The sequence below is a fragment of the Protopterus annectens genome, chromosome 5.part0 (assembly GCF_019279795.1).
Source record: "Protopterus annectens isolate FY-2018-M chromosome 5.part0, PAN1.0, whole genome shotgun sequence".
In the NCBI taxonomy this organism is placed as follows: Eukaryota; Metazoa; Chordata; order Ceratodontiformes; family Protopteridae; genus Protopterus; species Protopterus annectens.
This window is the reverse complement of record NC_056735.1, coordinates 1,142,636,943-1,142,650,188: the sequence shown is the minus strand read 5'-3', so window position 1 is coordinate 1,142,650,188 and position 13,246 is coordinate 1,142,636,943.

Sequence of the window (13,246 nt, the reverse complement as noted above, 5' to 3'; positions counted from 1 at the left end):
TGGAAAGCTGTTTTCAGCAGTGACCAGGGCATCTCAGTGTACTGTCAGGTAGTCTGGTTTCAGGAAATGATGCACATTAATGCAAATGTGTAAAGCAAAATTTAATAGTATTAATGAAGTAAAATAGTTAATGCTGTATGTGGAAATGTGATGACAGAGAGACTAAGAGGAGGTTTCTGTATGTTATATTCAGATCACTTACAAATAAAAAATTCTTTCCTTTATCAAAACTGAAATAATTAGTAAATCTGTTTCTACTTTTCACAGCTTCAAGTAGTTACTGTCAATATTCCCCCAAATTCATCTACACATAATTATAGAAAATCTACTGTATTGGATAACAACATACACAAAACATGACACAAAATGTGACACAATAATCCTAGGGGATATAAACATTAACTGGTTATACTCTTCCAAACATAAACCCCAAATATAAAAATGAACATGTAGTATGATGTGTACAATATATACAGTGGATTGCTTTGCAACATTTTATTAAAGAAAGAGAAGAAAATGTCACGGTCTGGGATATATTAGCCTTTGTCTTTGAAGCAATTACACCTGCCTTCATCCTGTAGTTGTTTTTGTAGATCTTTTTTGAATGCATGTCAAGGACAGAGTAGGGATAAGACAGGAATATAATGAGACTATTGATGTGCTATTCTGTGACAGTTTGGAAAGGCTATACGATAAGATAAAGAAAAATAGACAGCAGAGATAAATGCTGTAGTAACTAAAGGGAAGAGGCTTGTAGAGATTATGTGGAGACTGATAAAACTGGAAGATGGAGATAACTTTTTCAATGGATGAGGCAAAACAGGGGAGGGAGACTGAATATTTTTTCTGCATTGTAGAATAAAAAAAAAGGAATAAGGGTTAAAACTGAAAAGAGAGTCATCAATCCAGACATAACAGATCAAATTCTTAATGGAGCTGGTAGTAGAATTTGGGCAGACTGTGTTCTACTTAGCTTCCATCTCATTGTTTCATACTAAACTATTGATCAGGAAGTCCATTTTTAGCCAAGCTTCGGAACTCCAGTTTGTCATTACCCTAAAACATGAATAAGTACTACCTACTTTTATCCCCTTACTGTATGGAGATGAAGGGCCAGACCAGGGGTGCATTTGTTTTTTCTATCCTTTAATCTTAAAGATGTTCACGGTGCAACTTTGGTTTACATCTAATGGAAGTCCATTTCATATTAAATGGACTCTCTATCTCGCTCTCTAAGTTACCATTAAGCGATTTCATAACATGTTATGTATGATACACAAGCAATACCACTCAACTCTCTAGATTTTTGCTTCATATTTTTGGTCTGTTCCTCATAAAATGTTTGATTTTCTGGCAAATTGCTGAGGATTGGAGTCACTAGATAATGACATACATTTGAATTTCAGACTTCAAATTCTTTAGAAAACACATTTATTCTAGCAACTTTCTAAGTTTATTACAGCAATATTTAAAATCTTCCCCACTTTTTGGGCCTTTGCCCCCCCATTATTTTAGGCTTTGCCCAGATTTCTCGTAATAACAGGTTGAGACATATGTATACAAATGATATACAAGAACTGCAATGCCAGCTGAAATCTGTTTTATAACCTCACGCTTTTTCACAAAGATTGATGAACTTAACCTGAAGCTTGCTAAGATCGAGCAGCTTATTCTTAAAAATATAACAAAGTAAAATCAATCAGGATTTTGAGCATTGTGTATCTTTAAATGGGAGTTTGCTAAATCAACATATTACCAATTGAAGAAGTGTGGGCTACATAGACAGGGTGAGTCATCATTCAGTCTTGTATGGCTCCACTGAGACAGAATCTTCCTGTGTGGCTACTGAGTATTCATCGTATTGTAATGAAATAATGGGCTTATCATACATGCAGTTGGGCATGAATGGTGATTCAGCTTTTGAAGAATTACAACATACCAAAATGGTTGAAAAAAAGAATAAAAGAGCTGATAATGTCAAAAATCAGTGTCAGGCAGCAAAAAAGCCACAGAGGTAAGTTATTTAGTATTTCATTCAGATTGTGGGCCAAAGTTTATTTCCAAAGAGATTGGTGCATGTGAAACCTATAGTCAACAACTCTTTACAAACAATAAATTTGTATTCTTGTTTATTAACTGATGAACAGTGTAATGTTTTGGAAAAGAAACTGAGGATTGTACCAGCAGTAGAGCTTAGACTTTGGGAAATTCTTGTGGATATTTAACCTTTCATTAGATAGTTAAGGTTACTATATTTTTTCTGTTAACAGGTTGATAACACTGCACAAACTAATAATGGCCAAGTCAGTTAGCAGAATTCGTTTTCAGTTTAATTGGCGGATATGTCTTTCTTTCTGCAGTGTAAAGTTTTGCCAAAGATGCAAATGATTATTTGTCTAAATTAATTACTAATTAATTAATTATTAGCTTCTACTTTTTTGTACAAAAGCATTTAACCCCATATTGATGTGTATGAGCAATTGCTAATACATAGGATTAAACATATGTTTGTAGATACATGTTATATTCTTTTTAACCTATCTAAAACTCAAAGGTATGCCTTGATGAGATTGGAACAGGATTGTAAAATGGATAAATTAATAATAAAAGCTGATAAAGGGGTTAATATTGTACTTTTTGTTAAATAATTAGTGATGATAACTTATCTTGACCTGGAATGTATACCCCTGGTTTAAACATTGCTCATATTTTGACCAGTAGGAAAAAATATTTTCACCTAGTATGCTCATTTAGTCAACAAATAAAAAGTACATGGTAGGCGAAAAACATGGAAAAAGTATGGTGGATAAGAGAAGAAGACAACATGGGTGAATGGTGAGATGGAAATAAACTCAGTCTGGTGAGAAATGTGTATGTAGGAGAAGGAGAGTGCAGTAAGAAAATTAAATAAGTAGTATGTGTAAAAAGTAACTGAGGAACTGGCAGAAGATGAGAGAGTTAAACATGAAAGACTTGAAGATAATTCTGGAGAATGTTGAACAAAAGGCAGATGATAGAACAAGGTAGGAAATGGCAGAAACATGTTGGATAAAGACTGGAGGTTGGAAGATGTGAAAGTCATTGGATTATTTACCAAAAGGCAGTCAAAGTGGAATGAGCTAACAAACAATTAATGGTATTATCTCAAGAAAGTTTTAGAGGGTAACACAGACTAGACAGATTACAGGAGGTACATAATGAGTATCAGACAGATTTACACACCAGTAGTGGCACAGTAGGTCTAGAAAATGTGTGCACAAAGTGAAGAGATGGGAGAGGATTGCAGAATTGGAACCAACCAAGCTAGAGTGATAGAGACATTACTTCAGTGAAGCAAGAAAGAGCCTTTAGACAGTCAGAGAAGAAAAGTAGCAAGGAGGACAGGTTACCTGTAGTGTGAGATGTATAGGTTAGCTCTCAGGTATGTGTATAACGAGATGTCTGAAGGAAAGTAGCAGCATGTGTCAGGCCTTGATACTAGTATAATCAAAGGGTATGGTTTTGCTGCTTATATTTGTAAACAAGTGTGAAGAGTGAAGAGTGTTGAAGGTTGTAGGGGTGGAAGAAAAAAAAGCACCATTTTTTTTTCTCCGTATAGTTTGCCTGATCACCGAGCCAGCCCTTTCATTCCATGGGGTTAGTGCTGTGTCCCATTCTTTCCAGCCTGGACAGCCTGATTGGCCTATTCATTCCCAAGTGGCAAAAGTCATGTGGCAGGGGGCAGGACTGTGGAGCGGCCTATCCCTCCACTATCATGACAGCTCCCTGAGCTGCCGTATATACTGCCTCACTCAGCTGTATGCATATGTACATAGCAGTTCATGCATATAGGTTAATGTTTCATGGGTGCAACACCTAGCACTCCAGTTAGGTATCACCTAAGTGGTGAGCCATAGCAACCTCTCTCCCTCCCTCCTCTGGGGTGAGTAAGCTGGCAGTGAATGCTCACTCCCATCCCACCTGCTCAATTCCTTTAGGTATTCAAATCACTAGTCAAATTCAGGTCTCCTGGACAATAGCCAGTGCTTTATCCCTTTATGTCTCCAGAGATGGCGAAGTAAAACTGTTTCTGTGAACTGGAGGAGACTAGTGGAACACTGAAGGAGAGCTCACTGTATGAAATAGAAGGGTGTGTGTGTGTGTGTGTGTGTGTGTGTGAGAGAGAGAGAGAGATGCGGGAACAGGATGATGCCATTAAATGCTACACAGAAGGCCTATTATTTGGTGGAGTGGTAGTGCTTGGAAAGGGTAATGAAAAGCTTTGGGTTAGGACTTAAAAGTTCAGTATATACTGTAGGTGGCTATTGCATATAAAATGCCTCAGTGCTGGGTGATGGTAAATGGGTACCTGTCAAATGCCTTTCATCTGGCTAAAGTTATCAAGAACATATGCCTGCTATTCTGTCTTCTTTTTATATTGACTGTGAAAGTGGTGATGGCAAGTGTTGGGAAGTACACAGTGTGTAGTAGAATCTCCTTGCGATGTTGAAGTAGATTAGCTATATCAGGGGTGAAAGTGCCACATCAATGTTGATAGAGTGAGCAGAATTTAAGTCTGATAGGGTTGGAGAAAGTACCATCGCAAGGAAAGATACAGCTCAGACTGCTGTACAGATTAATTATGAGTGGATATTAATATGGTAACAAAGCTAAGTAGTTGTAGGAAGGCTCTCTGCTAACTTTGACAGGGAAGGTAATAGTGATTAAACAAGACATGCTGCTGAAAGTTTACTTTACAGTATACATCCCTGTAGATGGGAAGGAGGTGGTAACTGGGAAGCTACCAAAGACAGTCTGGAACAGGAGACCTAGGATAAATAATGAAAAAAACAGGACTATGTGCATGCCATTGTAGTAAATAAACTGAACGAGGAAAGGGAAGTATAGAAGGAGACTGCAATGAAATATGTAGGAGGATGGAGAAGATAGTAGAGTGTGTGAAAGAGGAAAGAATGGGAAGATGGGGAGCATAGGACAGGCTGTAGAAAACCATCAGGTGAGGAAATGGAAGGAAGGGAGATGGAGAATCTAAAATAAAAATTAAAGGGGACAAGGTATGTGAACAACTGTGGAAGATGAGTACAGGGAAATTGTCTACTGAGCAGTGAAGGGATGTATTTCTATTAGAAAAGTGAGACTTTTAGCAGTAGCTGCAGATTCCTAGTGTGGTGAATGGAAAGAGAAAAGAAAGAAGTGTGTACACGAGCAAAAAAGGATAATGGATGTCTAGCAGCAATATGGAAGAAAAACAGTAAAGAATAGAGGAGAAAGATGAGTACTCAAAGAAAGAAGCTTAAGGAAAGGTAAGAGGATGATTATGGAGTGTATTGCTGACACTCCCCCCCCCCCCCAAAAAAAAAAAGATGTAGAATGGTTAGAGATAAGTGAGGCCCATGTAAAGAGATTGTGGAGGACATGAAAGAGGTACTGGAAGGTGTATAACAGGAAAGCAAACGAAAAAATATTGTATACAAGGAAAGAAGTCTTGAGGGAGAAAAAAGGAAAGCTGAGATATGCAGCAGTAGTTTAGAAGAGCAAGATATTAGAGCACAGAAAGACATGGAGTGTGGAGAAGCTTGAAATATGTATGACTTTAACTGGTTTGAACAACATAATAATAAACAATAATGAAATATATGTCAGTGTCAAATACTGGTTTGTTCTGTAGATGGAATGCAGAAATACTTTTTAAGACATGCGGTCATTAAAATGACAAAGTATTTGGTAGTTGGCAAGTAGAAATTAGAACAATAATTCTTTTGCACATTCAAAATGTTACGCAAGTTTTATAGATTGGAGGTAATACATTTGCTTGAGTCTTATCTATTTTTTACATTCTTGCCTATATGAGGTATCAGAAGTGCCGGAAGCTGATGAAGACTAGGAAGGCAAAAGCTATTTATTTAGCTATCTACTACCATAATACAAGCATCTCTTTGACACAAAATGCATGTACTGTAAATATGAGTTATATTTGGAATGACTGCACAAAAATTTTATAGAAATGTACAAATAAAACTAATGTTGCACCTGTATGGTATGTGATCCAGTAGCCATATATTCAAAAGTTAGAGAAAAAAGAGAATTAATGCTGTTACACACTTACTGTTGCCACACAGAGAGAAACCATCACAGAAAGGCAGTGGGAGGGTGTTAAACACTTCATTCAGACTGTTAAACATTCAGTCAGATTCCAAATGAAATATTTAACAGCTTCCCATTGCATTTTTATGGTGACCGCTGATATCTGTTAATGCTTTAGTGTATGACTAAAGCTTAACAGTAGTAAAGGGTACTTAATAAAAGCTTGTTAAGCACCTTTCTAATGTCAGAATGGCTGCTTAACAAGCATGCCTTTTTCCCAAATTCAGTGCATAATCATAGTGATCCATAAACTACAAGTGATTATCTATCAAAAATAAGACATATAATGTATCACCTACATTCTGGCAGTGCCCACAACTTGGGTTGTAGAAGTAAAGTTTGGTACAAGGTTATTGAGAGCTTCTGCCTTGGAGCCACCTGTTCTACAAATGGTCATGCTCAGAGATATCCACAAAAGGTTGCAATAGCTTATGTGTGGGGGTGGGTGGGGCTGGGAGCAGTGAGATTATTATTTCTTAAATTTTCCTTGCAATCAAAACTCAGAGGTATGCACAGAAGGTCATAACTTTCTTGAGACCAAGGAAAATGTAGTCTTTGTTAAGTTTTTCTCACAATTAAACCCCAGATGTATGGAAAGAAAAAAAAAGTGTTTACCTTACAGACACAAAGTACAGAGTTTGATTCTTACATGGTGTAATTGGCTAGACTTAAAATGGCCCATGGGAGCAGTTTTCCTAGTGCTAACCTATGAACCACTGTGGCTTTTGTGGGGCTGTGACAGTGTGGTCATTGTTTCTTTAACTTTTCACTCAGTAATTCCTCAGAGATATTCACATACACCACTATAGCTTGTGTAGGGGCAGTGTACTGTATATGAGCAAGAGGATGGAAAACACTACTGTGATAATTGTTTTTCTTTTCTCACAATCGCATATCAGACGTATAAACAGGTGGCTAATTTTGGGAGGTAAGGGTAAGCAGGCATATTGAATTTTATATATACATATATATATATATATATATATATATATATATATATATATATATATATGGGTCTACTAATTACCGAAATACCACTTACCCGAATCTCGCTAGATTGAGACGACAACACCAAACGTTCACATAAATGCTTAAAAGAACATTCACATCACCGGAATTTTAAACCGGGAAAGGAGGCAGTTGACCAACATGGGGAAATTTGCCCTTTTCCCCACTATAGTGCGATCTTGGAGTTGGTATATATAGTTGGAAAGGTGTGGTGGGTGAAGCCCCCCACCTGGCTGGGTTTGACATACTTCAGTGCGTTTGTTGGATTTTGGCCACCTGCCTCCATTCCCAGTTTAAAATTCCAGTGATGTGAACATTCGTTTAAGTGAACATTCAGTGTTGATATCTTGATTTATTTTGGTAATTAGAAGTAGACCCTATATATATATATATATATATATATAAGATAGATACCTTGATAAAGATATATTGGAGATCAGTTTAAAACATGTTACAATATTCTGGTTGTCAGATGGATACACAGAATGTAGCTGTCTTTTAGGTGTGGGGTTGAAAGTCCAAGCTGTATGATGTGTGACAGCAGCAAATTGAAATATGTGACCAAGGTCATTTATTCATTCACTTTTGTCCCAACCTAACATCAGAGGGATACCTAGAAGGTGACTATATTTGTTTTTCTCTTCTGACAGGGAGGCAGACACTATTCTAAGATATGATTCAAGTATCTTTGCAAGCATTTATCTTCTGAGTTTATTTGAAAACTACTTTTTTGTCAACTTTGTACATTAAGCCTTGGGCAAAACTTATTTCTGCAATGAAAGAAAAAAAATAAGACTGAATTTCTTTAGTTAGTTATGCTTTTTTCAAAATCCTGAGGAACAACTGGAACTAGAAACAAATCCAATATTGTCAATACTGCACTTTATTCGCAAAATTGCCAGGGTTAAGTACTTTCATCAACAAGACTTCTTCACCTTTCACATAACACATTGCACTTATATATGGTGCTTAAAAATACTAATTGCTTATTATCACTTTTTCATAATTCAACCAAAATCAATTAAAACCCTAATTAAGAGTCAAGATTGTACATCCTCTTGAAAAGCACTGCCACACATTTCACTATTACTGATTGATGACATACAACTTAAAATAAAAATGACAATAATAAAAATAAACCACCCTATGCAGTTCTTTTATAAAATTTAAACTTCTGTCACAACTTTAATACAGATGTAATAGCACAACTCTCATTAAGCCCTGGTGGGTTTATAGGATTCAATATTAGTTGCCATTTTAACTCTCATTTATTCAGATGCCCCTGAGTGAAATAGCCCATTTCATCTTTTATTATTTATTCTGTTATAAAGAATTTAAAAATGTGTGGGAAACATTGCTGCATGTCTGCATAGAGCATTGGTGTTACTAGCCTTGTTGATATCCCTTAAATGTTAGTATATCCTCTCTTTAATCTTCCTTCTAGTTTTATCCACATAGAAGGTCAAACAAAATTGACAACAAGCGACGTAAACCACCCCTTTTGATTCACAATTAAAATGACCTAGTGCTTTGTATACCTTCCCATTAATATTCTCCTTAATCATTAAATGAGAACACTGGGAACAATGAGAACAGCAAGAATCTATGGCGCTGAGTACAACGGAAGGAATGAATGTTGTATAAAGGACTGTAAGTCATACAACAGGGGACTTTTTCTATACAATTATACGGCACAAAGACATTACAAATTTTCATGCTGATGTTTTGGCTAAAGGTGTGAGTTTTATTCCGGTTAGATGTGCAAGTCTAACCAACAGTTTAATTGATTTAAAATTATATATGTGTAAACTGAATTTGTCTGTTTGGTTTAGAAACAACAGTTATGGTGGTGATGGTAATAGTGTAATCAGTGGGAATGGATTTGGACCTCGAAAATCTAACATTTTTAACCCCCCTTTGAATAATATTACTAGTATTTATGACAGGTTATGTGAAGGGGATATCTGGAAATTGCTCACTGGACTGGCTACAGATAAATATTATAATTTATCCAAAATAGAGTACACATGTTTAAAAGAGATATGTAATGACACAACAATTAAGGTTATGAAGCCAGATAAAGGGGGTGGGCTAGTCGGTTTACCTTTACAAGGTCACAAATAAAATATGCGAACCATCAAATATCTGACTCAAAAGGTCAGAAACTGCACTTTTGAATGCTTAGAACAGTGAAAGTGCCACACAATGAATTCAACGTCCCAGGAATGTCGAATGTGTTTGAAACACCTGACATTTCCAGATGTCTCTTTTTAGTAAGTTTAAACAAAACAGTGCAAGAAACTTCTCTGTGTAGAAGATTTTCAGTCCATATATTTCTAGTTAATCACTGTATATTAATCAAATCAGACAATAGTAGTAGAAGTAGCGAACGTAAACTCGTCAAGTCAAAAAGTAATAATAGAAAATATATAATTCTACAGTATTACTAAGTATTCAAAAGTAATCCAAGCAAGGCAGGCCGTCTGTTTCCAGTCGGAAATCCAATATTAAGTACACAGACAAGCAATCCAAGTAAAACAAAAATAGAGTAATAATTTCCTCACACGCTTTCTAAATATATATATATACTTTTTATCAGGCATGGGAGTGGTTTATTGTGCTGTAAAACAAAGTGTTATTGGTACACATGTTAAATTCACATCCCTTCCCCCATCAGTGTGACATTCGAGCTGGTCCTGCCCTCCCTAGTAGCTATCATAATAATATATAGCCCTAATGTACTTTAATTGTACATCTTATTTAACCAAATTATTAAGTAGATTATTAAGTCTGTGATTTTATCCAAGGCAATATACTACATGGCTGGAAATATATCAACCTTAGTTCATTTTGCGATCAAAAATTATATATAAATATATACATATACATTTTGCATGTAAAAATCAGTTTCTATTTTCATAACCTATTGTTAACAAAGATCACTTTCGTCCTTCTAGACTTCTTCAGGTCTGTGTACAAGAACCCTAAAAACCTATATAATTGTATAATTAGTTAGTATTGTTATTACCATCATTTTGAATAAAGTGGAAAAAAGAGAACCAGAAAAAAATAAAAATAAGACAAAATGTATGTATGATGATGGAAACAAAATATACACTTAAATTTTAAATGATTTAAAATAGTATTTAAAACCAATTTGTAGAAAAAAAAAATAAAATAAAATACAATTAGTCATGTAAACAATGTGGCAATAGGGCAGGACCAGCTCGAATGTCACACTGATGGGGGAAGGGATGTGAATTTAACATGTGTACCAATAACACTTTGTTTTACAGCACAATAAACCACTCCCATGCCTGATAAAAAGTATATATATATTTAGAAAGCTTGTGAGGAAATTATTACTCTATTTTTGTTTTACTTGGATCGCTTGTCTGTGTACTTAATAAAGGATTTTCAACTGGAAACAGATGGCCTGCCTTGCTTGGATTACTTTCGAATACTTAGTAATACTGTAGAATTATATATTTTCTATTATTACTTTTTGACTTGAGTTTACGTTCGCTACTTCTACTACTATTGTCTGATCTGATTAATATACAGTGATTAACTAGAAATATATGGACTGAAAATCTTCCACACAGAGAAGTTTCTTGCACTGTTTTGTTTTTAGACCCACTACACTTTAGTGGGTTGTTTTGAGACTTCGGGGATACCACAGAGATTACTTGTTTTTTTTTTTTAGTAAGTTTAAGGATAGTACATTGTTTGTTTCCACCTTTTCCCTGGGTAGTTATGACATTATTAGAATTTTAGAAAGAAACTGGGTGATTTTTTCAGTTAACAAAGATGTGAGTAAAATGATGGGTGAAAAACCAATAAGTGTTTTTAGGAAGGATAGGTCTAGCAAACACTTACTGGAAAAATCAAAATCTAGGCATAATGGATGACCTTTGGGAGTATTTAAGTGAGGTAGGTGCTCCCAGTGTTCTCATTTAATGGTTAAGGAGAATATATATATTAAAGGGAAAGTATATAGAGCCCTAGGTCATTTTAATTGTGAATCAAAAGGGGTCATTTACATCACTTGTCAATTTTGTTTGGCCTTCTATGTGGGTAAAACTAGAAGGAAGATTAAAGACAGGATATATGATCATTTAAGTGATATCAAGAAGGCTAGAAACACCAATGTTCTGTATAGACATATAGCAATGTTTCCCACATGTTTTTAAATTCTTTATAATAAAACAATAAATAATAAAAGATGAACAGGGTTATTTCACTGAGGAGCATCTAAATAAATGTGAGTTAAAATGGCAACTAATATTGAATGCTATGAACCCACCAGGGCTTAATGAGAGTTGTACTGTTACAATCTGTATTAAAGATGCAACAGTTAGAAGTTTAAATTTTATAAAAGAACTGCATAGGGTGGTTTATTTTTATTATTTTTTATTGTCATTTTTTTTTTCAAGTTGTATGTCATAAATCAATAATAGTAATAGTGAAATGTATAATAGTGTTTTTCAAGAAAATGTACAATCCTGATTAGGATTTTAATTAATCTTAATTGAATTATTAAAAAGTGGTAATAGGCAATTAGTGTTTTTAAGCACCATATATAAGTGCAGTGTGTTATGTGAAAGGTAGTTTTGAAGAAGCCTTGTTGACAAAAGTGTTTAACCCTGGCAATTTTGTGAATAAAGTGCAATATTGAAAATATTGGATTTGTTTCCAGTTCCAGTTGTTCCTCAGGATTTTGAAAAAGCACAACTAACTAAAGAAATTCAGTCTTATTTTTTTTCTTTCATTGCAGAAATAAGTTTTGCCCAAGGCTTAATGTTCAAAGTTGACAAAAAAGTAGTTTCCAAATAAACTCAGTTCCAGTTCCAGTTGTTCCACAGGATTTGTTTTTTTTCTTTGGAGTTTTCCCTTTGCTTACCAGTTTGTTAGTTATGATTTTTGTCCATACCATAATTGTAAGAAAAGGCTGGGGGGAAAGCTGTAAAAATGTGGGTTCATAGGTGTGTACTAGGCTAATGGCCCTGGAGCCTTTACAAGCCTAGCCCACAGGAGTGCCCTGACATCATGCCACCCGATGTTAGTTCCCAGTGACTCTATCAAGTAGAGCCACTGGAGTGATCACCGAGGTGAACTTTCTATTTCCCATCCACTCATCAAGATTTCTCTTGAAGAGGGCCAGTGAGGTGCTCTGCTTGCCATGTATGGGATGTCTATTCCAGAGCATGGGCAGTCTCTGGGTTATGAACCTGTCCCTCCAGCATGCTCTGTTGATTGTCGTAATGAGGTTGAGGTCTCTGAAGCATGTGGTGTGGAGGAATTGGGATTTCTTTAGATGTAGCATTTCTAACAGAGCTGGGTCAGACATGGCTTTGTAAGTCAAGCAGAGATCACCTCTTAGTAGACGATATGAGACAAAGAATAGCTGGAGTTTTTTGAGTCTGTCTGTGTAGGACATGTGTTTAAGGCCTAGGATCCTCTTCATGAGGTACTTTTCTGGCCTTTCCAGCTGTTGCATGTGTCTAGTGAGGTACTTGTCAAATGGGGCATCATACTTTGTGATTGGCCTAATGAAGGAAATGTAGAGAGAGAGATTATGACCTCTTTCTTCCTGGATGTAACACCCTTGGTAATGAGATGCGCCACATAGAAGGACTTTCTAACCACAGTGGCAATAATTTGGTCGAAGGAGATGTTTCTGTCAACCTGTGTCCCCAGATCTCTTATAATGCCTTCAATGTTCAGTGGGGCTCCCATCGATGTGGTAATTAGTGGGAACTGAGTTTTTCCCAAGGGGATGACAATGCAATTTTTGGCATTAAGCTTAAGGCTGTGGTTCCGACACCAGTCATTGGTCTGAGTGAGGCCTTTCTGTAGGATGTACATCACTTGGGGAGTTAATACTGGCTTCCAGCTTGCAGTCGTCTGCGAACAGTACCTCACAGTATCTAGAATTCCATCGCTTCTGAGACCCAAGTAGCCTTCAGACTATCAGCTTAATTATATTATTTCCTCCACAGGTTATTACACTACAGTCTTGGCCATTTAGGGAGTGTTGAAAGGATGCAGGAAGAAAATGAAGACTATGAATGAATTTCTTTCTTTAGCCATG